This window comes from Odocoileus virginianus, unplaced genomic scaffold (assembly GCF_023699985.2).
Source record: "Odocoileus virginianus isolate 20LAN1187 ecotype Illinois unplaced genomic scaffold, Ovbor_1.2 Unplaced_Contig_6, whole genome shotgun sequence".
Classification (NCBI taxonomy): Eukaryota; Metazoa; Chordata; class Mammalia; order Artiodactyla; family Cervidae; genus Odocoileus; species Odocoileus virginianus.
In genome coordinates, this window is record NW_027224323.1 from 1544047 (window position 1) to 1571953 (window position 27907).

At 47.5% G+C, this 27907-nt stretch overlaps 1 long non-coding RNA gene across 1 annotated transcript in view; it reads right to left on the reverse strand.

Annotated features, from left to right (window-relative positions):
* Window positions 1–543: 543 nt before the first annotated feature.
* LOC139033878 (uncharacterized) overlaps window positions 544–27907 on the reverse strand; it is a 31299-nt gene continuing 3935 nt past the window's right edge. The window contains exons 2-4 of the long non-coding RNA XR_011486365.1: window positions 22190–22304; window positions 8572–8711; window positions 544–1170 (exon numbers count right to left, since the gene is read on the reverse strand). This is a non-coding gene — a long non-coding RNA (uncharacterized lncRNA). The remainder of the gene's footprint in view (window positions 1171–8571; window positions 8712–22189; window positions 22305–27907) is intronic.

Consider the following 27907-nt stretch of genomic DNA (forward strand, 5'->3'; position numbering starts at 1 on the left):
GGGGGAAGGGACAGTCAGGGAGTCTGGGATGGACATGGACACGCTGCTGGATTTAACATGGAGAACCAGCAAGGACCTGCTGGACAGCTCAGGGAACTCTGCTCAATACTCTGTGATAACCTGATGGTCACCAGGGGGAAGGATGGGGAAGGGATAGTCAGGGAGTCTGGGATGGACATGGACACACAGCTGTGTTTAACATGGAGAACCAGCAAGGACCTGCTGGACAGCTCAGGGAAGTCTGCTCAATACTCTGTAATAACCTGATGGTCACCAGGGGGAAGGATGGGGGAAGGGATAGTCAGGGAGTCTGGGATGGACATGGACACGCTGCTGTATTTAACATGGAGAACCAGCAAGGACCTGCTGGACAGCTCAGGGAACTCTGCTCAATGTCACGTGGCAGCCGGGATGGGAGGGGAGTTTGGGAGAGGATGGATACGTGTCCACGTATGCCTGAGTCCCTTGGCTGAAACTATCACAACGTTTTTAATCAGCTATACCCCAATACAGAATAAAAAGTTAAAAAAATTAAAGCTAAGGTTCTTTTTTTCTTCTTTAAAAAAAATTTTTTTTTAATTAGTTGGAGGCTAATTACTTGACAATATTGTAGTGGTTTTTGCCATACATTGATATAAGTCAGCCATGGATTTACATGTGTTCCCCATCCTGAACCCCCCTCCCACCAAAGCTCAGGTTCTAAATGTGAGTTTATTGTACCCAGTGCTATAGAGAACAGACCAGAACGGAAACACAATGTCAGCACCATCAAACACTGTCCTTTGGGAAACTTTGCTGTCAGAGATAGGCGTATTTTCATTACTGGTGAGAACCAAAACCCACCCCAGTCCATCCTAAAGGAAATCAACCCTGAGTATTCACTGGAAGGACTGATGCTGAAGCTCCAACACTTTGGCCACCTGATGAGAAGAGCTGACTCACTGGAAAAGACCCTGATGCTGGGAAAGATTGAGGGCAGGAGGAGAAGGGGACGACAGAGGATGAGATGGTTGGATGGCATCACGAACTTGATGGACATGAGTTTGAGCAAGCTCCGGGAGTTGGTGATGGACAGGGAAGCCAGGCATGCTGCAGTCCATGGGGTTACATGACTGAGCATGTGTGCATGAGGGTGGAGGGAGATGGGTTGGTAGCAATAAACTGGTAGAACTAAAAAAAAAATAAATAAAAAAGAATCACAAAGCCTTCTAAGCAGTTTCCAAAGCCAGTTCTTGTCCCAACAGCATCAAGGCAACCTAGAAACTTGATCCAAATGCAAGTCTTCAAGCCAGCCTGCAAGACCCACTGAAATAAAAGCTGTTTTCAGGGTTTCCCTGGTGGCTCAGTGGTAAAGAATCTGCCTGCCAAGGCAGGAGACACAGGTTCGATCCCTGGTCCGGAAAGATCCCACATGCCTTGGAGTGGCTCAGCCCGTATGCCACGATTATTGAGCCTGTGCTATAGAGTCTGGGGGTCACAGCTACTGAATCTGGTGTGCCCTAGAATCTGTGGTCTATGAGGAAGCACAGGTATGAACAATTAACCCACAACAAAGATCCCCAGCTCATCGCAACTAGAGGAAAGCTTATACCCAGCAACCAAGGCACAGCGCAACCAAAACTAAATAAATCAGTACACAGCCAAAAAACAAATACTTAAAATGACTTTAAAAAAAAAGCTTTTCACAGGTCCTGCGTCTTTCTGAACCATCCTGACGTTCGAGAACCACCACGTCTGGCGTCCCTTTCTCGTAAAGTAGTTTCATATCATATTTGGTGTCTGGTTTCCGGAATCACATTACTGTTCCAACACAGCCAAAACCACAATGAGCAGAAGCCGTTCTGGAGATAATGGCTCAGACGTCTGTGTGTCTAATGAGATGAGGAAAAAAAACAACAACAACAGAAAAAACACAGACTGCCATCAGGGAGACAGGGCGTTTAGGCAAAGATGGATGAGCTTGTCTCTAATCCTGGGACGAGAGAAATTGCGTTTTGGGACAGAGCATCATCTTGAAAATGACGTTTGCCTTGAACTTGCCTATGAGGGGATTTGGAGGGTGGAGGGTTATCAGGTACGGTCACGGATACGACCTCCTTTATACGTCACCTGGTGTGGTTATTCTAACTTGACAGTGGGTGACCGTCCCTCATTTTAAATGAATAAAAGTCCACATGTCCCCAGGGAAGGGCTCCACTGGTGCCTCAGACGGTCAAGAGTCTGCCTGCTCATACGGGAGACCTGGGTTCCAGGTCTTCCTGGGTCACGAAGATCCCCTGGAGATGGAAATGGCAACCCACTCCAGTCTTCTTGCCTGGAGAGTTCCCAGGACAGAGGAGCATGGCGGGGCTACAGTCCATGGGGTCGCAGAGAGTCGGACACGACTGAGCGCCTAACACACGCACATCCCCAAGGAAAATGAAACGTGTGTCTCAAAGAGATTTCTGCCCTCTGACATCCGTTTCGGCCTCATTTGCTGGTTTATTTTTTGGCTGCCCTGGGCCTTCCTTGCCGCCCTTGGGCTCTCTCTAGTATTCTAGTTTCTCTAGCTGTTCCTCACATTGGCTTCTCGTCCTGCAGATCACAGGCTCTAGAGCGTGCGCTGTGGCTCTCGGGCTTAACTATTCCGTGGCAGGTGGAGTCTTCCCGGACCAGGGATCGAACCCATGTTCCCTGCACTGGTCGGCAAATTCTTATCCACTGTCCCAGCAGGGAAGCCCCCACTGCATTATTAACATAAGTCATTAACACATGGAACAATCTAAGTGTCTGCTGCTGGATGAATCAATAAAGAAATTTTGGTGTATGTATGTGTGTGTATATATATACATACGCAATGCAGTATTAGTGAGTGAGTGAAGTCGCTCAGTCGTGTCCGACTCTTTGCGACCCCGTGGACTGTAGCCTACCAGGCTCCTCCCTCCATGGGATTCTCCAGGCAAGAATACTGGAGTGGGTTGCCATTTCCTTCTCCAGGGGATCTTCCCAACTCAGGGATCAAACCCGGGTCTCCTGCATTGCAGGCAGACGCTTTAACCTCTGAGCCACCAGGGAAACCCAATGCAGTATTATTCAGTCTTAAAAAAGAAGAAAAGTTCAGACATTTTCAACAACTTGAACGAACCTGGAGGACAGTATGCTAAATGGAGTCAACTCATGACCAACCTAGACAGCATATTAAAAAGCAGAGACATTACTTTGCTGACAAAGGTCCATCTAGTCAAAGCTATGGTTTTTCCAGTAGTCATGTATGGATGTGAGAGCTGGACCACTAAAGAAAGCTGAGCACCAAAGAATTGATGCTTTTGAACTGTGGTGTTGGAGAAGACTCTTGAGAGTCCCTTGGATGCAAGGAGATCCAACCAGTCCATCCTAAAAGAAATCAGTCCTGGGTGTTCATTGGAAGGACTGATGCTGAAGCTGAAACTCCAGTACTTTGGCCACCTGATGTGAAGAGCTGACTCATTGGAAAAGACCCTGATGCTGGGAAAGATTGAAGGCAGGAGGAGAAGGGGATGACAGAGGATGAGATGGTTGGATGGCATCACCGACTCGATGGACATGAGTTTGAGCAAGCTCCGGGAGTTGGTGATGGACAGGGAAGCCTGGCGTGCTGCAGTCCATGGGGTCACAAAGAGTCAGACACGACTGAACAGCAACCGAGAGTGACCTGGGTGGATAGCTTGGAGAGATTTCCTGCCCTCTGGTTTCCCGTGAGTCAGAAAGGAGGGGTTTCCCAGCAGAAGAGAGGAAGGTGAGAGCAGATTGCAGGGGGTGGGGGCGGGGGGTGCTGACCACACAGCCCTCTAAGCCTCCAGGTTCTGGGAACCCTTCTCCCTCCCAGGAAGACAAAGTCCTTTGTGACGCAGACTTTGGCATTCTTTTTTTTTTTTTTTAAATAGTTGGTTATTTCCTGATACACATTTACCTTTTTCTTTTACAGGTCTCATAACTCATTTCAAAGCCACATTCAGGTTGGACGCCACTCCCTCCTTATACTGTGAATTGTTGCTGTTGTTTTAAATTTATTTGGCTTTCCGGGTCTTATGTGCACCTCATGGAGTCTCCATTGCATCACAGGTGGGGTCTTTGCTTGTGGCATGTGGTCCTCTAGTTGTGGTCCACAGACTTCGTTGTTCCAGAGCCTGTGGGATCTTAGCTCTCCGACCAGGGATTGAACCCGCGTCCCGTGGGTTGCAAGGCAGATTTGTAACCTCCAGACCACCAGGGAAGTCTCCTGCTTTATTGCCTGTGTCTTTCCTAGACTTTTGAAATGAGTTTCCTGTCTACAAGCCATCCTCAGATCACAAAGCTCAAGGCTCGCGTGTATCCCCACCCGGGACCACCCACTTAAGTGTCCCCCACGTTTGGATGAAAACTTGCTGGCTGGCTTCCGTGTTTAGACGTGGAGTGCCTCACGTGACCGTAACCCCGTAACATGAAACCCACCTGCTGCCAACATGTTCATGTTCTGCCCTGTTTGTGGGTGGGCCTGTTGACCGTGGTTTCTTTCTGCTTATCTCAACAACCACAGAAACGCCGTTAGGTGATTTGAGATGGTGTTTGAAGAGCGGATTTCAAATGACTCACGGGAGACTCTTGAAGAGAAAAGGACTTAAGGTCTGATGGACGCGGACAGCCCCATGCATTATTTATATGCTGTGTGAAACCTGTAATTATGAATAGAGCTGATAGTATAATGCTCACTGCAGGGAATAAAGAACAATTTCTACAGTCATGCTCTTATAATGTACTTTGGTTTTTAAGACCAACGGGTCACGGGCAGGGAGTTGCAACTCTTTTTTTTTTTTTTTAAGTGGATCATTTTTAAAGTTTTTATTGAATTGGTCACCACAGTGCTTCAAGGTTATGTTTCGGTTTTTTGGCAACGAGGAATATCAGATCTTAGTTCCCTGACCAGGGATGAAACCCACACCCCCCTGCATTGGAAAGCAAAGTCTTAGCTACGGGACCGCCAGGGAAGTCCCAGGACTGGAAACTTTGGAACCCAGCCAAGGGTACCTAGGAGAACTCTCACTGTATCACGAGACATTTCAGACTGGAGGAATTCGTGCAAACTGAAGCATCCCAACGATGTTGACTCCTTAACATCCATTAGGAGCAAAGCTGCTACTGAAAGAGGCTGATTTGGGAAAGGAAGCCTTGCATGTTTGCAGAAATTAATGGATATTTCAGGTATTTCTGGCTGGAATGAACAAGTAAAAAGACTTAGTCCTTCAGTTGCACTTTCCATGTGTCTTGGCATTTAACCATTGCATTATAACAGCATCTCACTGCAGTCAAGTAGGTGTGGGAAATATTGGGAGTGGAGTGGGGAAGGTGAATATACCTGTTCAAGCTTTACACACAGACAGTGAAGACTTCCCAACCGCTCATTTTTACCTCCAAAGCCATGGACACAGAGGGTTCTGTCTGAAAGGCAGTGAAATTAGATCAAATGGAGAAGTGTTGGCCAATGTTTTCTTTCTTTCTTTCCTTTTTCTTTAAGTCTTTATTGAGCTTATTATAATACTGCTTCTGTTTATGTTCTGGTTTTCTGGGTGGTGAGGAATGTGAGATCTTAGCTCTCTGAGTGGGGATCAGACCCATTCCCCCTGCTTTGGAAGGTGAATCCTCAACTAGCAGACCCCCAAGGAAGTCCCAGCAGATGTTTTCTGCAAAAACAGCCACAAAAAAAAACAAACAGTGACAAAAAAAAAAAAAAGAATAAACGGGACTCTCAAGAGTCTTCTCCAACACCACAGTTCAAAAGCATCCATTCTTTGGCGCTCAGCTTTCTTTATAATCCAACTCTCACATCCATACACGACCACTGGAAAAACCATAGCCTTGACTAGACGGACCTTTGTTGGCAAAGTAATGTCTCTGCTTTTTAATATGCTGTTTAGGTTGGTCATAACTTTCCTTCCAAGGAGTAAGTGTCTTTTAATTTCATGGCTGCAGTCACCATCTGCAGTGATTTTGGAGCCCAGAAAAATAAAGTCTGACACCGTTTCCACTGTCTCCCCATCTATTTCCCATGAGGTGATGGGACCGGATGCCATGATCTTAGTTTTCTGAATGTTGAGCTCTAAGCCAACATTTTCACTCTCCTCTTTCACTTTCATCAAGAAGCTCTTTAGTTCTTCTTCACTTTCTGCCATAAGGGTGGTGTCATCTGCATATCTGAGATTATTGATATTTCTCCAGGCAATCTTGATTCCAGCTTGTGCTTCCTCCAGCCCAGCGTTTCTCATGATGTACTCTGCATATAAGTTAAATAAGCAGGGTGACAATACATAGCCGTGACGTACTCCTTCTCATATTTGGAACCAGTCTGTGTTCTATGTCCAGTTCTAACTGTTGCTTCCTGACCTGCATACAGGTTATTGCATACCCATATACAAATGAATGTATGCAGCTGTGTCCTAATAAAACTTTATTTATAAAAGCAGACCGAGGGCCGGACTTGGCCCACGGTTGCTTGGCCTATGGATGCTTGACATAGAGCAAGGAAAACACTTCTAAGCATTTGCTGAGAGCTTACAGCTGATATGTGAACTTCATGTAGGGCATCTGTTTCCCAGACACTGAGTTACCTTTTCCATTTTATTTTCAAACTACGAATCTCTGACTGCACACCAGAGCTTGATTGCAAATCCATTTAAATTCTTAATATGGAGAATTGTAGAGACTCTCAGGGAAGCACTTTGCTGTTCTCTTTGCCTTCTGCATTAGTGACCACAGAGGCCCTCCAGGACAACGCCCTGATCATCACCAGCAATCGAACTTTCCAGCTCTAAACTTTCCGTACTGAGCAATTAAAGTAAAACCATCAAAGGGAACCTTGCCTGTGCTCAGGTCTACTTCCAATTATTATTTTTAAGATGTGGACTTTTTTTTTAAGTCTATATTGAATTTGTTGGGGCTCCCCAGGTGGCTCAGATGGTAAAGAATCTGCCTGCAATGCAGGAGACCTGGGTTCAATCCCTGGGTTGGGAAGATCCCCTGGAGAAGAGAATGGCAACCCACTCCAGTATTCTTGCCTGGGAAATCCATGGACAGAGGAGCCTGCAAGGCTACAGTCCATTAAGTTGCAACAGTCCAACAGAACTTAGCAACTAAACCACCACCACTTATGGCGTTTGTTACAGTAATGCTTCTGTTTCACGTTTTGGTGTTTTGACTGCAATGCCTGTGGGATCTTATTCCCGGACCGGGGATCGAACCCTCAGCCCCTGCCTTGGAAGGCACAGTCTTAACCACTGGATTGCCGGGGAAGTCCTTTGGACTCTGCTTCTTAAAATACATACAGAAAGAATGAATATAGGTAGATGCATAACTGATTCACTTTGCTATACACCCGAAACCGACAATACATTGTACATCAAATTCTGCTCCAATATGAAATAAAAACTAAACTAGAAAAACACATACACAGTCTGAAGCAAGGCAGTGCGCATGTGAGCTTAGCTGCTCGGTCGTATCTGAGACTTTGTGGCCCCGTGGACTGTACCCTGCCAGGCTCTTCTGTCCCTGGGATTCTCCAGGCAAGAATACTGGAGTGGGTTGCCATTTCCTCCTCCAGGGGATCTTCCCGACCCAGGGATCGAACCCGCATCTCCTGCATTGCAGGAGATTCTTTACTGTCTGCCACCAGGGAACCAACGCAGAAGTCTCAGTGAACCAGCCTCTAGGAAATTCCCAGATGAAACAGTCTGATTTGCCTCAGTCTCTCTCTCTTTTTTTTTCTTATCACATAGTCACTATGGAAGGATGCCTTTTATAAAGAAAAAAAGGAAAAAATTAGTTTCGGATTCCATGACATACTTATAAAGCCAGGGCAAGAGGAAAAATTTCAAATGTACAGATGGACAGCTCATCTTAGTTCCCTTAAAGGAATCATCCATGAGGCCCTTCTTTCTGGCTTGTGCTGAAAGCAAGTCATCAGCCCAGCCACCCCCCACCCCCCACTTCCTGGTTCTGCCAGCAGGTCAGAACCCTCCGGATGAAACCCCCTCTCTCTCTCTTTGAACTTCGTCACTCAGCAAATGGAGGTGACTCTTCCCTTCAGCAACTCTTGGCTGCCCTTACAACTGTTCTGCGTTCCGTTCTGCATTCCAGAACCTTGGACCTTAACCATCGAGATCTGCGGAACCAAATGAGCCACTCCCTGTCCCCTTTCTAAGATGATCACCCCGAGCAGATAAGTCTCTTTGCCAGGCTTCTTTCACCCCATGTCGTCGTTCAGTCTCTCTGTCGTGTCCGACTCTTTGCGACCGCATGGACTGTAGCCCACCAGGCTCCTCTGTCCATGGGATTCTCCAGGCAAGAACACTGGAGTAGGTTGCCATGCCCTCCTCCAGGGGATCTTCCCAACCCAGGGATCAAACCCACTTCTCCTGCATTGGCAGGTGGATTCTTTCCCACTGAGCCACCAAGAAAGCTCATCAAGCAGAGTACCAAACATGAAATTTATTATAAGGATTATTATTATTATTCAGTATGCAAAGCACCACAAAACTGATTATTATTGTCATTGTTAAGCAATCTTTATTTTTGGTTACTCACCAGACGTCAGACGTTATCATAAGCTCCTTATAGGAAATATCTTGTCTTGTTTTCATCACATGGGTTTGTCACAGAGGCGTAGCCAGGATGCAACATCAGGGTGGTTGGACTTGAAGGCCAGTTTTCTTAACCCTGACAGTCTGATAAGAACAGAAACATTCAATGCAAAACATGCTGCTATGTGGGACTTCCCTGACAGTCCAGTGGTTTAGACTCTGAGCTGTCAATACAGGGGCCACGGGTTCGATCCCTGCTCAGGAAACTAACATCCTGCATGTCAAAAGATTTTAAAAAGATAGAAAAAAATGCTGCTATTTATCCTGAGTTTGATCCCTGCATCAAGAAGATCTGCTGGAGAAGGAAATGGCAACCCACCCCAGTATTCTTGCCTGGAGAATCCCATGGACAGAGGAGCCTGGTGGGCTACAGTCCATGGGATTGCAGAGAGTTGGACATGACTGAGTACACACACACATGCATTTATAACTACACCTATTTTAAGAGGTTGTTCAGTCGCTCAGTCACGTCTGACTCTTTGTGACCCCATGGGCTGCAGCACGCCAGGCTTCCCTGTCCATCACCAGCTCCCAGAGCTTACTCAAACTCATGTCCATCGAGTCGGTGATGCCATCCAACCATCTCATCCTCTGTCACCCCCTTCTCCTCCTGCCTTCAATCTTTCCCAGCATCAGGGTCTTTTTCCAGTGAGTCAGCTCTTCCTGTGAGGTGGCCAAAGGAGAGGGACTCCCTAAACAGAAATCTTGATGTTATTATGGGTCTTATGAGGGACTGAATATGTGGCTTGGGGAGAGCAGGGTAAATTTTCAGAATCAGTGGGAAAGGAGAAGAACTTTCAGGAAGCCAGAGGATATGTTTACAAACAGGAAGCTTTACCTGGGTGAAAAAGTGTTTGCGTTTCTCCATCATAAACTATCTCCACCTTCCCTGGTCAGTAGAAAAAAAGGAGTATTAAATTCAATTTTGGCTTCAAGATACATAAAGACAAACAGAGAATAAAAGATGGATAGATGGATGGATGGGTGGGTGGGTGGGTGGATGGATGGGTGGGGAATGAAGGATGGATGGATGGATGGATGGATGGGTGGATGGATGGGTGGGTGGATGTGGATGGATGGATGGATGGATGGATGGATGGATGGATGGATGGATGGGTGGATGGATGGGTGGATGGATGGATGGGTGGATGGATGGATGGATGGGTGGATGGGATGGGTGGATGGGTGGATGGGTGGATGGGTGGATGGATGGATGATTGATGGATGGGTGGGTGGATGGTAGATGGGTGGATGAGTGGATAGGTGGATGGATGGATGGGTTATTGGGTGGATGGATCAATGGATGGGTTGCTAAGTGGGTGGATGGATGGATGAATGGATAGGTGGATGGATGAGTTGCTGAAGAGATGGATGCATGGGTTGGTAGATGGATGGATCAATGGATGGATTGTTGGATGGATAAGTGGGTGGATGGATGGATGAATGGATGGATGAATGGGTTGGTGGTTGGGTGAAAATGTGGATGGATGGATGGATGGATAGGTGGATGGATGAGTTGCTGGAGAGATGGATGCATGGGTTGGTGGATGGATGGATCAATGGATGGGTTGCTGGATGGATAAGTGGGTGGATGGATGAATGGATGGATGACTGGGTTGGTGGTTGGGTGAAAACGTGGATGGATGGATGAATGGATGGATGGATGGGTGGATGAATGGATAGGTGGATGGATGGATGGGTTGGTGGATGGATGGATCAATGGATGGGTTGCTAGATGGATAAGTGGGTGGATGGATGGATGGATGGATGACTGGGTTGGTGGTTGGGTGAAAAGGTGGATGGATAGATGGATGGATAGATGGATGGATGGGTGGGTGGATGGATGAGATGGATGGATGGATGGATGGATGGATGGACAGATGGATGGATGGATGGATGGATGGACAGGTGGATGGATGAGTTGGATGGACAGGTGGATGGATGAGTTGCTGGAGAGATGGATGCATGGGTTGGTGGATGGATGGACGTGCATTTATCCATCCCTGGATGGAATAGTACTATCTAAGAAAAATCATTCAGTCTGCTTCATCAGGGCGTGTGATAGTCCAAACAGAGCCCCAGAGGACGGCTGTGGCCAGCACACAGGTACAGGCCCCTCACGGTCCTGGATGGGAGGCTGATGGCCGAGATGAGGGGAGAAAGGTTTCCATCTGAAGGAGCTGATAAGACCACAGTCAACAGGATGTGACCGTGACCCGCATTCAGAAAAAAGAGAACAGAGGCTCAGAGAACGTCCCCTTTAGGACCTGGCATGATTGAAAGGAAACGTGTGTTTATTTATTTATTTTTAATATTGAGAAAAGGGAACTACCAGCTTGAATGGTGGGGGGGGGGGGTGTGCGGTAGAAATGAATTCACTTGTTATTTTTGTGATCCTTACTCTAGACCCTGGTCTTTCACAAGGAAGTAATCAGAATTAACAAATCATGCTGACTTTAAAATACATGTGCTTGTTTCATTTGTTGATTTGCATTATCCGAGATTGCCCTTATTATTATTATTTTTTTTAATTTTATTGGAGGGACTTCTCTAGTAGCCCCAGCGGTTAGGACTCTGTGCTTCCAATGCAGGTGTCTCAGGCTCAATCCTTTTTTGGGGAACTAAGATCCTGCAAGTCGTGTGGTGCCAGCAAAATAATATATAAATATAGATAAAACTTGAAACGAATGTGTTACAAGTGCATTCTTAAATAACTGTAATTTTAGCAAAATTCGATGCTCACTTTCAATGGATTTTAGTAAAAGTTTTTAAACGCTTTTAATGTGGACCACGTGGATCTTTGGTTTGGTTGTTTTTTAAATGTACTTATTCTTCACTGAAGAATAATTGCTCCACAGTGTTCTGCTGGCCTCTGACACACATCAGGAAGCGTCAGCCACAGCTCCATGTGTGTCTTCTGTCTCCTGAGGTTCCCTCCTGCCTCCCACCCCATCCCAGCCCTCGAGGCGGTCGCAGAGCTCCTGTTTGAGATCCCTCTGCCAAACAGCAAACCCCCGTTAGTTACCGATTTCACACGTAGTGTAATGTACACTGCTGTCTACTTTCCTTTCTGCTCCCGTGGTGTGTGTTCTGTTGTACTCTTTGCAACCTCACGGGTCAGACTCTTCTCTTTTCATCTTTCTGACACCAGTTCTCCCTCCCTGACACAAACCCTGGACCTTTCCACGGGACCTCTGCGCATCCCACGGCTGCTAAACCGCTCACGGGGGCACCAAGCTGCCGAAAATGGAACTCCCAAATGTTTTCTCAGGAAGACGAGATTGTCCCGGTACATAGATGGGCGCAGCTGAGTTTCAAAGACAAACATTTGCCCCTCGTGAGGGTCACTCTCTTCTCTCTTCTCGGCAGGGAGTTTGGAAAGAACAGATATTTTTTTCGTTTCTATAGTAGAAAGGCATCACTATAAGAGAAGTGTGGTGGCTCAGTTGCTCCATCGTGTCCCGACTCTTTGCGACCCCGTGGACTGCAGCACGCCAGGCTTCCTGGTCATTCACCATCTCCCGGAGTTTGCACAGACTCCTGTCTGTCGAGTCAGTGATGCCATCCAACCATCTCATCCTCTGCCGTCCCCTTCTCCTCTTGCTTCAATCCTTCCCAGCACCAGGGTCTTTTCCAGTGAGTCAACTCTTTGAATCAGGTGGTCGGAGTATTGGAGCTTCAGCTGCAGCCTCAGTCCTTCCCATGAACATTCAGGACTGATTTCCTCTTGGATTGACTGGCTTGATCTCCTTGCAGTCCAAGGGACTCTCAAGAATCTTCTCCAGCACCACACTTTGAAGCGACAACATTCCCTGAGCCTCTTAGGGGAGACTTGTGTGATTTGAACAAAAGATGCAGGCAGGCAGATGTCCGTTCCTTTCGCTCGTGCTAAAAGCATCTGTGACCGCGTGACTACGTGACCCGAAATAGCACAAACAAGACCCAGAGGGAAAGCACGGAAGGGAATTCGCTCTCATGCCTGTGTCTTCGCATGTAGATGGCATGATTCACGAAAGATGCCAAAAGCTTCTGAGCATCGTTTGGGTGCAAGAGATGGTGGCTTGTCTGTGCTGATTTTGAAGAGGGACAGTGATGGAGAGACTGTTCCTCCCCACCCAAGCCCCCTTGCGTCTTGTCTCTCAAATATATTCTTTTGTGACCCCATGGACTGTAGCTCACCAGGCTCCTCTGTCCATGGGATTCTCCAGGCAAGAATACTGGAGTGGGTTGCCATGCCCTCCTCCAGGGGATCTTCCCGACCCAGGGATCGAACCCACGTCTCTTGTGTCTCCTGCACTGGCAGTCAAGTTGCTTACTACTAGCACCTTTTAATAAAAGGTCCCTAAAGCAAAATAAAGGGCTTTCCAGGTGGCACGAGTGGTAAAGAACCCGCCTGCCAATGCAGGAGACATGAGAGACACAGGTTCGATCCCTGGGTGGGGAAGATCCCCTGGAGGAGGGCGTGGCAACCCACTCCAGGATTCTTGCCTGGAGAATCCCATGGACAGAGGAGCCTGGTGGGCTACAGTCCGTGGGGTCGCAGAGAGTTGGACACAGCTGAAGCAACTTAGCACGCACGCAAAGTAAAACAAAACCCACCTTTTTTTCCAAACCACTGTAATAACACTATAATTACTAATGCAAACACACACACACACACACACACACACACACACACACACACACATTCCTGTCCTTGCAAAGAATGTGGTCCCATTAGCTGGAAAACTTCAGATTCTACTTAACTGTATAGTAATTAGGCTTGTAATGGCACTTTTATTATGCATTGGATTAGACGGTTAGCATAATTATAGCAACGAGTCTGTATCAAAACCATGTAATTGCTTGGTGGGGCTGGGTGATACAACACAGAGCCGATGTTCCTTGAAAAACATAGATGTTAAATCAATTCTCCCCCATGTCCTTAAAAACTCCTTTTCAAGCATGGCTGTTTCTTAAAAAAAAAAAAAAAAAAAAACCCAGCTATTTAAAAAGAATTGAAATGCAGCTCAGAGTTGCCTTTCTTGGTAAAGGATGTTGTTCTGTCACTAACTCATGCCCAACTCTATCCATCCATCCATTTACCCATCCATCCTTCAGAGTGAGGCTGAAAAACCCTGACACAGCATGTGAGACTGTCGAATTATCTATCTAGTTATTCTGGTGGCTCAGCTGGTAAAGAATCCACCTGCAATGTGGGAGACCTGGCTTCGATCCCTGGGTCGGGAAGATCCCCTGGAGGAGGGCATGGCAACCCACTCCAGTATTCTTGTCTGGAGAATCCCCGTGGACAGAGGAGCCTGGCGGGCTACTGTCCATGGGGTTGCAAACAATCAGACATGACTGAACGACTAAGCACAGCATTTATCCTATCCATCCATCCATCTAACCATCTATCCTTCCATACATGCATGCATGCATCCCTCCATTCATCCATATATCTATCCATCCACCACCCATCCATCCACCCATTCATCCATCTATGTATCCATCCATCTGTCCATCAGAGTGAGGCTGAGAAATCCCGAACTAGCACAAGAGATTGTCTAATTATCTGTCTACTGAGTCTATCTTTCTATCCGTCTATCTATATGTACACATCTAGCCATCCATCCATTCATCCACCCATCCATCTCCATCCATCCATCCATCTATCCATCTATCTATCTGTCCATCCATCCATGCGAGTGAGGCTGAAAAATCCTGAACTAGCAAAACAGACTGTCAAATTATCTATCCACTGAGTCTATCTATCCACCTATCTAGCTATATATCCATCCATCTATGTATCTATCCATCCACCCATCTATTTATCTGCTATGGTTGCCATTCTCAACCAGGGACAACTTTGCCCCGAGGGAACATATGACAATATCAGAGGCAATTTTAGCTGCCAAAACTGGGGGAGGGGGTGCTCCTGACACCTGGTGAGTGCAGACCAGGGACACTCCTCAACACCCCACACAGTGCCCAGGACGCCCCACATCAGAGACTTGTCCAGCCTCAGGCGTCAGACATGCTGAGGTTAGCAAAGAGTGATTTCACACACAGTAGATCAATTCAGTTCAGTCGCTCAGTCGTGTCCAACTCTTTGCGACCCCATGAACCGCAGCAAGCCAGGCCTCCCTGTCCATCACCAACTCCCAGAGTCCACTCAAACCCATGTCCATTGAGTCGGTGATGCCATCCAACCGTCTCTTCCTCTGTCGTCCCCTTCTCCTCCTGCCCTCAATCTTTCCCAGCATCAGGGTCTTTTCCCATGAGTCAGCTCTTCCCATCAGGTGGCTCAAAAGATTGGAGTTTCAGCTTCAGCATCAGTCCTTCCAATGAACACCCAGGACTAATCTCCTTTAGGATGGACTGGTTGGATCTCCTTGCAGTCCAAGGGGCTCTCAAGAGTCTTCTCCAACACCACAGTTCAAAAGCATCAATTCTTCGGCGCTCAGCTTTCTTTACAGTCCAACTCTCACATCCATACATGACCACTGGAAAAACCATAGCCTTGACTAGACGGACCTTTGTTGGCAAAGTAATGTCTCTGCTTTTTAATATGCTGTCTAGGTTGGTCATAACTTTCCTTCCAAGGAGTAAGTGTCTTTTAATTTCATGGCTGCAATCACCATCTGCAGTGATTTTGGAGCCCAGAAAAATAAAGTCAGCCACTGTTTCCACTGTTTCCCCATCTATTTGCCATGAAGTGATGGGACTGGATGCCATGATCTTAGTTTTCTGAATGTTGAGCTTTAAGCCAACTTTTTCACTCTCCTCTTTCACTTTCATCAAGAGGCTTTCTAGCTCCTCTTCACTTTCTGCCATAAGGGTGGTGTCATCTGCATATCTGAGGTTATTGATAAACATCAGTGTATTTTAGTTGGGGGTCGGGGGTGGGGTTGGGATGAGTCACATGCAGTTTCTCTGTGCTCACGTCTCATCTCTTAAGCAAGCGCTGTGTTTCAGATCTTCTTGTCCAGAAATAAAACATTTGTGAAATTTTCTCTATCGCTTGCCAGAGAGCAAACACAGAATCCGAAAACACCTTTCAAACGGACCATACAGGCAGACTTCACATTTCAGTTAAGGGTGTATTCATCCTTCCAGTTCAGTTCAGTTCAGTCACTCTGTCGTGTCCGACTCTTTATGACCCCATGGACTGCAGGCTTCCCTGTCCTTTACACTTTGGACCTTTTAAAATTCTTTTTGACTCAGATGTATGGAACAGACTTGTGGACTCTGGGAGAAGGTGAGGGTGGGATGTTTCAAGAGAACAGCATTGAAACATGTATATTATCTAGGGTGAAATGGATAACCAGCTCAGGTTGGGTACATGAGACAAGTGCTCGGGCCTGGTGCACTGGGAAGACCCAGAGGGATCGGGTGGAGAGGGAGGTGGGAGGGGGGACTGGGATGGGGAATACATGTAAATCCAGGGCTAATTCATATCAATGTATAACAAAAACTACTGTAATGATGTAAAGTAATTAGCCTCCAACTAATAAAAATTTAAAAAAAAAAAAAAATAAATAAATAAAATTCTTTTTGGCTTCATTTGTTTGAAGCATTTTATTCCACTCCAATATCCAAACTATATTTTAGGAAATGCATTTTGGTTTGCCAGTGTGTTTTTGTAATACAGGTAAGTGTCTCAGGGGTAGAGCTCATGACTGTATCTCTCTAGGTAAAAATAGAAGATCAGACCTCTTAGGAGAATCAGAGGCTATTTTGATGCGATGGAATAAACACAGCAGTCTCAGGTATCTCAGGAAAGTTGAGAGGATGAAAGCTAAACTCAGCATTGAAATGACAGCATATCTCAATTCCAACTTAAATCAATAAAGGAGGTTTCATTTTAGTTGCTAATTCTACTTTGGCCACCTGATGTGAAGAACTGACTCACTGGAAAAGACCCTGATGCTGGGAAAGATTGGAAGGCAGGAGGAGAAGGGGACGACAGAGGATGAGATGGCTGGATGGACATGAGTTTGAGCAAGCTCTGGGAGTTGGTGATGGACAGGGAAGCCTGGCGTGCTGCGGTCCATGGGGTTGCAAAGAGTCGGACACGACTTATTGACTGAACGACAGTAACAACAACGCTTAGGAAAACATCCAGCTCACCTGTGTCTTCACAGAATTCCACTTAAATAGTACAGATGTACTGATACATTGTTTCACGGTTTTAAAAATCCTTTATTAAAACAACCAAGGTAACATATCTGATTCTCCTTCCTTTTAAAAACTATATACATTCCCATGTATCAAAGAGATAACAAGTGGCCTTCACCCTGCTGGCTCAGACAGATAAAGAATCCGCCTGTAATTCAGGAGACCCCGGTTCATTCCCTGGGTTGGGAGGATCCCCTGGAGAAGGGCATGACAACCCACTGCAGTATTCTTGCCTGGAGGACAGAGGAGCCTGGCGGGCTACAGTCCAAAGAGTCAGAAAGACTATACAGTCCATGGGACTCTCCAGGCCAGAAAACTGGAGTGGGTAGCCTTTCCCTTCTCCTGGGGATCTTCCCAACCCAGGGATCGAACCCAGGCCTCCCACATTGCAGGCAGATTCTTTACCAGCTGAGACACCAAGAAAGCCTAAGAAAACTGGAGTGGGTAGCCTAACCCTTCTCCAACGGATCTTTAATGAACATTTAAATTAAATGAATATTACTCATTTAATAAAAGATTAAATGCATTCATTTTAAATGAACTCGGCAACATCTCTCTGTTCATACAACTAGGCTTTCTCCGTTTTTTTTTTTTTAGGGGGGGGTCCATTGTTAAAAGGACCTCCAGGTCAATCAACAACCCATGAGTCAGACTCCTGACCCTAGATTTTCTCTTCTGAGTCACTGTGAGATAGGCCCTAAAGTTAGGAGCAGTAAGGTCAGCTGACATAAACCCTCTCAACCCCCAGGAAAGGCAGAGACTCATCAGACAGATAAGATTAGAATTCCTTGGACAGATCATCCTTTTGCCCTCTAAGTCGCCATGGCTCCATTTAAACCAAACAGCACAGACCTAAAGAATATGGGCGTGTCTACAGATGCCTTAGGGGTGGTCAGCTCCAACATTTCACATTTTTGTGTTTTGGCCTCGAGGCATGGGGGAATCTTAGCTCCCCCACCCGGGCATCCACCCCACACCCCTTGCATTGGGAGGTGAAGTTCTGACCACTGAACTTCCAGGGAAGTCCTTGAAACATTTTTAAAAGCCTCAAAAGTCAGCACCAGTGTCTAAGTATTTTTTAAGAGTCATCACCGCCTGGCTTCAACCTCATTTTAAGCTGTTCGCTTTAAAGGAAAGTGAAAGCCTTCGTCACCGAGTCATGTCCGACTCTTTCAGACCCCAGGCTCTGTAGCCCGCCAGGCTCCTGCATCCATGGGATTCTCCAGGCAAGAATCCTGGAGTGGGTTGCCATTTCCTTCTCCAGGGCGATCTTCCCAACCTAGGGGTCGAACCTGTGTCTCTTGTTTTGACAGGCGGATTCTTTACCCTCAGATCCACCAGGGAAGCCCATAATAATCTATAGTGGAAAACAATCTCAAAAATAATATATATGTATAACCGAATCACCTTGGTATGCACCTGAAACGCTGTAAATCAACTATACTTCAACTATAAAGAAAGTGAAGTCGCTCAGTCATGTCCAACTCTCTTGTGACCCCTGTGGACTGTAGCCTACCAGGCTCCTCCGTCCATGGGATTCTCCAGGCAAGAATACTGGAGTGGGTTGCCATTTCCTTCTCCAGGGGATCTTCCTGACCCAGGGATCAAACCCAGGTCTCCCACTATAAAGAGAAAAAAAAATGGATTGATTAAGTGGTTTGTTAGTCTCAGGCACTGTGATTTCCAGTTGGATTTCTAGCTACACTATCCTCTATGGAAATATTTCAGCTTCCCTACATGGAGCCCCTTTCAAACTGGAGAGTCTCTCAGAGCTTCAGGAGCCTGCCCGCCTCCCTAAAACACCATCAGGATAAAATACTTAAGTGAGTTTTATTGTCGGAGGGCAAATACCCAGCTACTAGCTAAGTAGGTAGAATTATTACTTAAGATTATTTAAATGGAGACAAATGAATTTTACAGGGTTTTTTTTGTTTTTCTTTCCCAAAATGACAATTGCAAGGGACTTCCCCAGTGGTCCAGTGGCTAAGACTCATGCTTCCAATGCAGGGGGCCTGGGTTCGATCCCTGGTGAAACCAAATTAAAAAAAAAAAATGTTTAACAAAGAGAACAGTGTAGCCAAATTTAAAAAGACAACTTTGGGCTCGCCCCCCTCACCACCACTCCATCTCTCTATCTATCTAATTTGTCTTATTATTATATAATAAATGTCTGATACATAATTTCTCTCTATCTACTTCCCCAGGTGGTGCTAGTGGTAAAGAACCCACCTGCCAATGCAGGAGATGCGGGTTCGATCCCTGGGTCGGGAAGATCCCCTGGAGGAGGGCATGGCAACCCACTCCAGGATTCTTGCCTGGAGAATCCCACGGACAGAGGAGCCTGGTGGACTACAGTCCATGAGGTCGTAGAGAGTCAGACGCCACTGAAGTGACTTAGTACACGAAAGCACCTTCCATCTATCATCTGTATATTCACCTATCTATCAATCTGCCTATCTGTCAAAGCCTGTTTAACACAGGCACATACAGAAACTACAAAAAATACAAAAAACACTGGCTCCTTGGAGGGAAAGCTATGACAAACCTAGACAGTGTATTAAGCAGAGACATCACTTTGCCAACAAAGGTCCGCACAGTCAAAGCTATGGTTTTTCCACTAGTCACATACGAATGTGAGAGCTGGACCATAAAGAAAGCTGAGCACTGAAGAACTGATGCTTTTGAACTGTGGTGTTGGAGAAGACTCTTGAGAGTCCCTTGGATTGCAAGGAGATCCAGCCAGTCCATCCTAAAGGAGATCAGTCCTGAGTGTTCATCGGAAGGACTGATGCTGAAGCTGAAACTCCACTATTTTGGCCACCTGATGCGACGAACTGACTCATCCGCAAAGACCCTGATGCTGGGAAAGATTGAGGGCGGGAGGAGAAGGGGACGACAGAGGATGAGATGGTTGGATGGCATCACCGACTCAATGGACATGAGTTTGAGTAAGCTCTGGGAGTTGCTGATGGACAGGGAGGCCTGGCGTGCTGCAGTCCACGGTGTCTCAACAGCAAAACTGAGGTGTAGCTGATGTACAATGTTGCATTACTTTCATCTGCACAACATGGTGATTCACAGGTTTTAAAACTGATACTCCGTTTATAGTTACTATAAAATATCGGCTATACTCCATGCGCTGCACCATACATCCTTGGAGCTTATTTGTTACAGAGACAACAGTTTGTATGTCTTCCTCCCCTCCCACAGGGGCCTCTCCCCGCTCCCCTCTCCCCACTGGCCTTCACTAGTTTGTTCTTTTTAGCTGTGAGTCATTGGGCTTCCCTGACGGCTCAGTGGTAAAGAACCTGCCTACCGTGCAGGAGACCGAGGTTTGGTCCCTGTGTCAGGAACATCCCCTGGGACTCAGCTTCTTCTCTTGTTCTAGTCACTAGTTGGCGGTATCTTTTTAGATTCCACATATAGGCGATGCGCTCCAGTATTTATCTTTCTCTGATCTGTTTCACTCAGCCTCATCCCCTCCAGGTCCATCTCCGTTGTTGCAAATGGCAAAATGCTGGTCTTCCTTTTTTTTTTTTTTTAATGGTAACAAAACATTTTTTTTTATCAAAAGCCACTCCTGAACCCCTCCAAGCTCAAAGCACACACTGCTGACACATCAGATTTAGGAAAACATCCCATAGCTTTTGACTACAAACCAGAAGCAAGGAATGTCAGGGGCGGGGCTGGGTGTGGGCGGTCCAAGTGCTCTGACAGGTGACGAAGATGCTATGACGAGGCAAAGGGTATGAAATGAAGACCGTGGCTTCCCGGGTACGTGCTGGCCAATGTGCTGCATCTCAGGGCGGAGTCCTTCCAACGAATGACCTCACCTCTCTCCACAGTCCCTGAGACACACACACGTTTGAGTCTGCAGTGGGCTTCGAGCTCCAGAGGTGACCTGACACCTCCTATCCTCACGTTCCTATCTCCCCACGCCTCCAAGAAAGAAACTGAAACACTTAGTCGCTCAGCCGTGACCCCCTGGACTGTAGCCCGCCACTCTCCTCTGTCCATGGGGTTCTCCAGGCAAGGATACTGGAGTGGGTTGCCATGCCCTCCTCCAGGGGATCTTCCCGATCCAGGGATCAAACTCAGGTCTCCTGCATTGCAGGTGGATTCTTCACCATCTGAGCCACCAAGGAAAGACCAATACATACATACATACACACACACACATATATATATAGCCCAGAATGTATATATGTGTTCTTTCTGGTTATGGCTTATCCCAGTCCATAGAATATAGTTTCTTTTGCAAATATGAAGCTCTCTACCCCATCTCTGGATGAACCTACACATGTACTCCTCACTCTTAAAACCTACAGGGAGGGGACATATGTATACCCACGGCTGATGCATGTTGATGTTTGACAGAAAACAGCATAATTCTGTAAAGTGATTATCCTTTGACTAAAAAAATAATAAACTCATATAGGTATATATAAAAGCTAAGGCACTCTGTCTGAAATTCCGTGAAGTCCAGGTCAGCCGAGGTCACGGCACATCAGATTCATTTGTAAGTTGTTTTCCATTCTGTGTCCCTCAAGGCTTCCACAACCACTCGAGATCCCTATCCCACCAAGGTCGTTTTCTCTCTGTATTTACCCTCAGGCTTATCTGCCTCACTTGCCTCATCTCTGTGTTCAACTGAGAGTTCAGGTTCAGTCGCTCAGCCGTGTGGGTGAAGAACCTGCCTGCAAAATGCAAGAGATGCGGGTTTGATCCCTGGGTCGGGAAGATCCCCTGGAGGAGGGCACGGACAACCCACTCCAGTGTTCTTGCCTGGAGAATCCCAGGGACAGAGGAGCCTGGTGGGCTACAGTCCACGGGCTTGCAAAGGGTCAGACAGGACTTAGTGACTTAGCATTGCAATGCAGAGGACATGGGTTCAGTCTCTGGTCTGAGAACTAAGGTCCCACGTGCTCTGTTTGCAGTGCGGCCGAAAACAACCAACCAACCAGAAACAAAAGCCAGGACTTCCCCTTTCACAGAGAGTTCCAAAATCCCATTCCTATCTCTTATCTGGCTTCCTCCGTCGCTCAGTGGTAGAGAATCTGTCTACAGTGTAGGAGACACAGCTTTGATCCCTGGGTAGGGAAGATCCCCTGGAGAAGGAAATGGCAACCCGCTCCAGTATTCTTGCCTGGAGAATCCCATGGACAGAGGAGCCTGGTGGGCTACAGTCCATGGGGTTGCAAAGAGTTGGACACAACTGAGCGACTCACACACCTCTTATCTGGCAGCTTCAGGGAAGCCAGCAAAGCCCCGTTCTAAACGAACAAAAGACTTGATTCCCTCAAAGGTGTCCCAGAATCTTCTCAGCTCAAGTCCAAATCCCAGAGAAGAAGCAAAAGGTTCAACTCTTGGCTCTCTTTCCCAAGTGCAGAGTTGGGTATTACCTTAAAAACCAGCCATGTATTTTCCTTAGAAAGATGTTAGGAGCCCAGTTTATTTTTTTCTCTGAGTGTCTGCTCTCCATCCTCCATCGCGAGGCATCTTTTGATGAGGACGATGCTTATAAATTAAAAAGATAAATAAACAGCAATTAGTGGCGTGATTTTTCATAGCCCATCATTTTGGGCCTCAAGTGGGTTGGTCTAATTATACAGGGGAAACCATAAAAAATAAAAAATGAGGGCTTCGAGATCATTAAACGCATCCAGTATGGACTTGATGGTTTTCTACCCTGTCTTGATTTTAGGTGTTTTTTGTCTTTGCCTCCATCCACTTTATAAATACAGACCAAATCGTAGGAACAACACAAATCATCCTAATTATGGGTCCAGATGTGGTTTTCTTGTATTGTTCAGCCGCTAAGTCCTGTCCAGCTCTTTGCGACCCCATGGACTGCAGCATGCCAGGCCTCCCTGTCCATCACCAACTCCCAGAGCTTGCTCAAACTCATGTCCACTGAGTCGGTGATGCCATCCAACCATCTCATCCTCTGTCGCCCCCTTCTCCTCCTGCCCTCAATCTTTCCCAGCATCAGGGTCTTTTCCAATGAGTCAGTTCTTCGCATCAGGTGGCCAAAGTATTGGAGTTTCAGCTTCAGCCTCAGTCCTTCCAATGAACATTCCAGGCTGATTTCCATTAGGATGGACTGGTTGGATCTCCTTGCAGTCCAAGGGACTCTCAAGAGTCTTCTCCAACACCACAGTTTGAAAGTTTACGTTCTTCATATTCTATTTTTTAAATTGAAGTATATTTGATTTACAATGTTGTATTTCTGCTGTACACCTGTGATTCAGTTGTACATATACAATGTATATATAACATATAATCTATAGAGACATAAGTTGTATATATTGCGGATGCCATGGGTGCTCAATTACTTCAGTCATATTCCATTTTTTTGTGACTCTATGGACTGCAGCTTGCTAGGCTCCTCTGTCCAGGGGATTCTCCAGGCCAGAACACTGGAGTGGGTTGCCATTCCCTTCTCCAGGGGATCTTCCGGACCCAGGGATCAAACCAGGGTCTCCCACATCGCAGGCAGATTCTTCACTATCTGAGACACCAGACACACCCATACATTTCCCCATATGTGTGTAAATATATGACATTTTCTCTGAATAATATTTCCAGCATGACCCCCGTTCTCTGCGCTGTGGAAATGGAATGTGCATTCTGGAGTCTTGTCAAGTGCAGTTCTCAAGATTCTTTCTTTCCTCCCTAATCCCAAGCTGGTTTTCAAAATCGTGGCTTTACCATGAGCAAAGCTAGCTGCCACCTCTCGACCAAACTTAATTTTCCGCATTGTAGAGCGTCATCTCTCGCATGTGTCCTTCAAGATAAGTGTCACTTCGCTTTCTCTGGTTCAAACTGTTGACAAAACTTAGTCACAACCTGAAAGTAGAGAGTTATTTTATTTGGTGGGAATGTTTAGGACTCTGAGCCCAGGAGACAGCATCTCAGTAGCTCTGAGAAAACTGCTCCAAGGAGGCAGGAGGGGGAAGTGTTAGGCTCAGTGGTGTCCGACTCTTTGTGACCCCAAGAACTGTAATCCACCAGACTCCTCTGTCCATGGGATTCTCCAGGCAAGAATACTGGAGTGCGTTGCCATTTCCTCCTCCAGGGCATCTTCCCGACCCAGGGATTGTCTCCTGCATCACAGGTAGACTCTTGACTGGCTTAGCCACCAGAGGGGACTCATGGGAAGGGAAGTCAGACTGTATACAAGTTTACTACAAAGAGAGCAGGTAGTCCCAACATAGAAGATCAGGTATCAGGTTAAGGAATCTAGCATTCCATGAACAGGAGGATGCAAGCTTCTGGGCTCATTGAATTCATTCCTTTCACATGCACCTCAGTTCAGTTCAGTCACTCAGTCGTGTCTGACTCTTCACGACCCCATGGACCACAGCACGCCAGGCCTCCCTGTCCATCACCAACTCCCAAAGTTTACTCAGACTCATCTCCATGGAGTCGGTGATGCCATCCAGCCATCTCATTCTCTGTCATCCCCTTCTCCTCCCGCCTCCAATCTTTCCCAGCATCAGGGTCTTTTCCAAGGAGTCAGCTCTTTGTATCAGATGGCCAGAGGATTGAAGTTTCAGCTTCAGCATCAATCCTTCCAATGAATAATTCAGGACTGATTTCCTTTAGGACAGACTGGTTGGATCTCCTTGCAGTCCAAGGGACTCTCAAGAGTCTTCTCCAACACCACAGTTCAAAAGCACCTTGGTTATCTGGGGCCAAATGCTGCTCCTTGTTCCCCTTGCTAAGTCACTCTTGAACCTCCCTCCCACCTCTGGCCGTCCGGTCAGACCCTTCTAGGTTGTCAGAGAGCACTGGTTTGAGCTCCCTGTGTTACGGCAAATTCCCACTGAGAGTGAGTTGCCATTTCCTGCTCCAGGGGACCTTCCCAACCCAGGGATGGAACCAGAGTCTCTTATGTCTCCTGCATTGGCAGGCAGGTTCTTGACCACTAGCGCCACCTGGGAAGCCCCTAGTTCACCTTAAGGAGTGGCAGAGACAGCAGATGCCTGACTGCTTCTTGCATCCCACCCTCCCCCAGCTCATCAGCAATCACCTTGGGGCAGGAGGAAGTGGGGTGGGGACAGCATCCGTTCGGTCAAAGGCATCGTGTACCATTTTGGGAGCCCTCATTCACATTTGGAGGCCAGGAATCGCTCGTGGCTGTGACATTTCTTGCTCACCGACACAGCAGGAAATAGTTTCATTTCATGGACTTCCCCGGTGACTCAATTGGTGAAGAATCTGCCTGCAATGCGGGAGACCCGGGTTTGATCCCTGGTGAGGAAGATCCCCTAGAGAAGAGAGAACGGCAACCCACTCCAGCCTTCTTGCCTGGAGAATCCCATGGACAGAGGAACCTGGCGGGCTACAGGCCACGGGGTCTGCAAGAGATGGACACAACTGAGCAACTGACTCTTCATTTTCATTTAACCTCCAAACCTCAGAGGGAATGTTACTGTGGTGCTCTGAGGTGTTGGCCTGAATCACACATGAAGGGAGAATTCTAGCCACAGACGCCTTCCTCCAAGGTCTGGGGGACTGTTCCTACTTAGTCACATCTTCCTCATGTCTTTCAGGAGTTTTCAACTTTCCTCTTTGTACTCATAAGTACTGATGACCAACGACAACGATCTTTCTCAGATAAGGATTAATAAACGTTCCTGCTGCCCCTCCTGGAAGTTAAGATAAACTACAGAACCACAGCTTCTGAGCAAGACCTCAAGATAACTCTAATCTAATCCATCACTATTTAAAAATTTAAAAAAGCAGGTTTCCAAGCCTTCCCATCTGTATCTCCTGTGAAATCCTGTGCATTCCAAAACCTGTATTCTCAGGATCAGAAAATCTGCACAACAGAAAATTTACTGTAAAGGTATTTTCTAATCCAGATAAAACGTTTTGGATATTTTCCTACTTTTCGGGTGGGTGGGCCATCTCGTTACATAATGAAGATCAGAGTCTGTTAGAAAATGTGGATGACTATAATACTTCATGGGCTTCCCTGGTTGCTCAGACAGTAAAGAATCTGCCTGCAATGCGGGAGACCTGGGTTCGATCCCTGGGTCGGGAAGATCTCCTGGAGAAGGAAATGGCAACCCACTCCAGTATTCTTGCCTGGAGAACCCCATGGACAGAGGAGCCTGGTGGGCTGCAGTCCATGCCAACCTGCTTCAGTCGCGTCCAAGTCTTTTCAATCCCATGGACTATGGCTCACCAGGCCCCTCTGTCCCTGGGATTCTCCAGGCAAGAACACTGGAGTGGGTTGCCATTCCCTCCTCCAGGGGGATCTTCCCGACCCAGGGATGGAACCTGGGTCACTGCAGGCAGATTCTTTACCATCTGAGCCACCAGGGGAGCTCACTGTGTCTCAGGGCTGCAGTTCACGGGGCTGCCAAGTGCCCGACAAGACTGAGCCACTCAGCATGCGGGCAATCCTAAAAGAAGTGTCCAGCTGCACTCCCAGACCACCCTTTGTCTCTCTCCTCTCTGCCTACACCTGCTATGGTGGGTGTTGAATTGACACCTCATCCTAGGTAGAGGGGGTTGTCATTCCTTCTTGATTACAGAGCTCTCTGTCCCCCATCACAACCTCAAGCTTATCACAAAGGCGGTTATGACTATTTAATGCCTTGCTTAAAAGGCTTTTTTTTTCCCCCCTCTCTCTTTTGCCTTTCAAGAAATATGCTGTGGTTGCTGAAGAATTTTTATGAACCTCGCAGATGAAAGCTGCTTTGTTTACAAGGTGTGGTGAGACTCGCCCAGGTTATTTATAGCAACAGGTATTCAGTTCAGTTCAGTTCAGTTCAGTCGCTCAGTCGTGTCCGACTCTTTGCGACCCCCATGGACTGCAGCACGTCAGGCCTCCCTGTCCATCACCAACTCCCCGAGCTTGCTCAAACTCATGTCCATGGAGTCGGCGATGCCATCCAACCATCTCATCCTCTGTCGTCCCCTTCTCCTCCTGTCTTCAATCTTTCCCAGCATCAGGGTCTTTTCCAATGAGTCAGTTCTTCGCATCAGGTGGCCAAAGTATTGGAGTTTCAGCTTCAGCATCAGTCCTTCCAGTGAATATTCAGGACTAATTTCTTTAGGATGGACTGGGTGGATCTCCTTGCAGTCCAAGGGACTCTCCATAGATGAGATTAACACACCCGTCCCTTGGAGATGTTTTTGCAAGACTGAAGGCCCTTTCAGTTTACTTCCCCAGCGCCTCTCCCTCTCTAGGCTTCATTTAGACTTTAGTTCCGGATTGTTTCTTTCTCTCGGATCTATAAAAGAACCTAGCATCCAGATGCCGATAAGATGCTTATTTGGAGGCGCTAGCCTGCTCTCTCCCAGTGTCCTGGCTCCCCGATTTAAAGTCTCTTCCTTGCCTCAACACCTCCTCGCTCGGATTCCCTGGCCTGTCCGGCCCTTGAGCCGGAGAAGGAAATGGCAACCCACTCCAGTGTTCTTGCCTGGAGAATCCCAGGGACAGAGGAGCCTGGCGGGCTGCCGTCTATGGGGTCGCACAGAGTCGGGACACGACTGAAGCGACGCAGCAGCAGCAGTTAAACAGAGAGAGCTTGGCCTCAGAAGGGGAAGCCGTGCCTCTCCCTGGGTGTAAAGCCGCAGCCTCGACCGTCGACCTCCAACAGCCCGTCAGACCCCCAGGCGACCCCTCTGCGGGACAGAACCTGGCGGGTGGCCTGAGCTCCGGGCACTGGCCTTTGTCCAAACCAGCCGCTGGGGCGAGCAGCCGTCCCCACCTCCCGCGTCCCCCGCCCCGCCCGCTCCCGGAGCGCATTCTTCGCATTCCAGCCCACTGCCTGGCCACCTGCCGAGAGCAGGCGTCACGCCCGGGGGTGAAAGCCACCCACAAGGCCACGACAAGCCTGGGGTGAGGCTGGCCGCAAAGCCACACCCAGGGTTGGTTCTGATTTCCTGCCACCCCCTCCCAGCGGGCCCACGCCTCCTTTCTGAAGTTCTTACCGCTGCGGTAGGCGGTCTCCACCCCGACCCCCAGGACGCAGGGGCCGGACACACCCTTCCAAGGGCGGAAGGGCTGGAAATCCGCCAAACTATAGGCTGGCACGGTGCTCAGACTGTGGGTGCTCAGAATCTGCTGCCCGGTGAGCCGGGCTGGGGGGGTCGTGGGG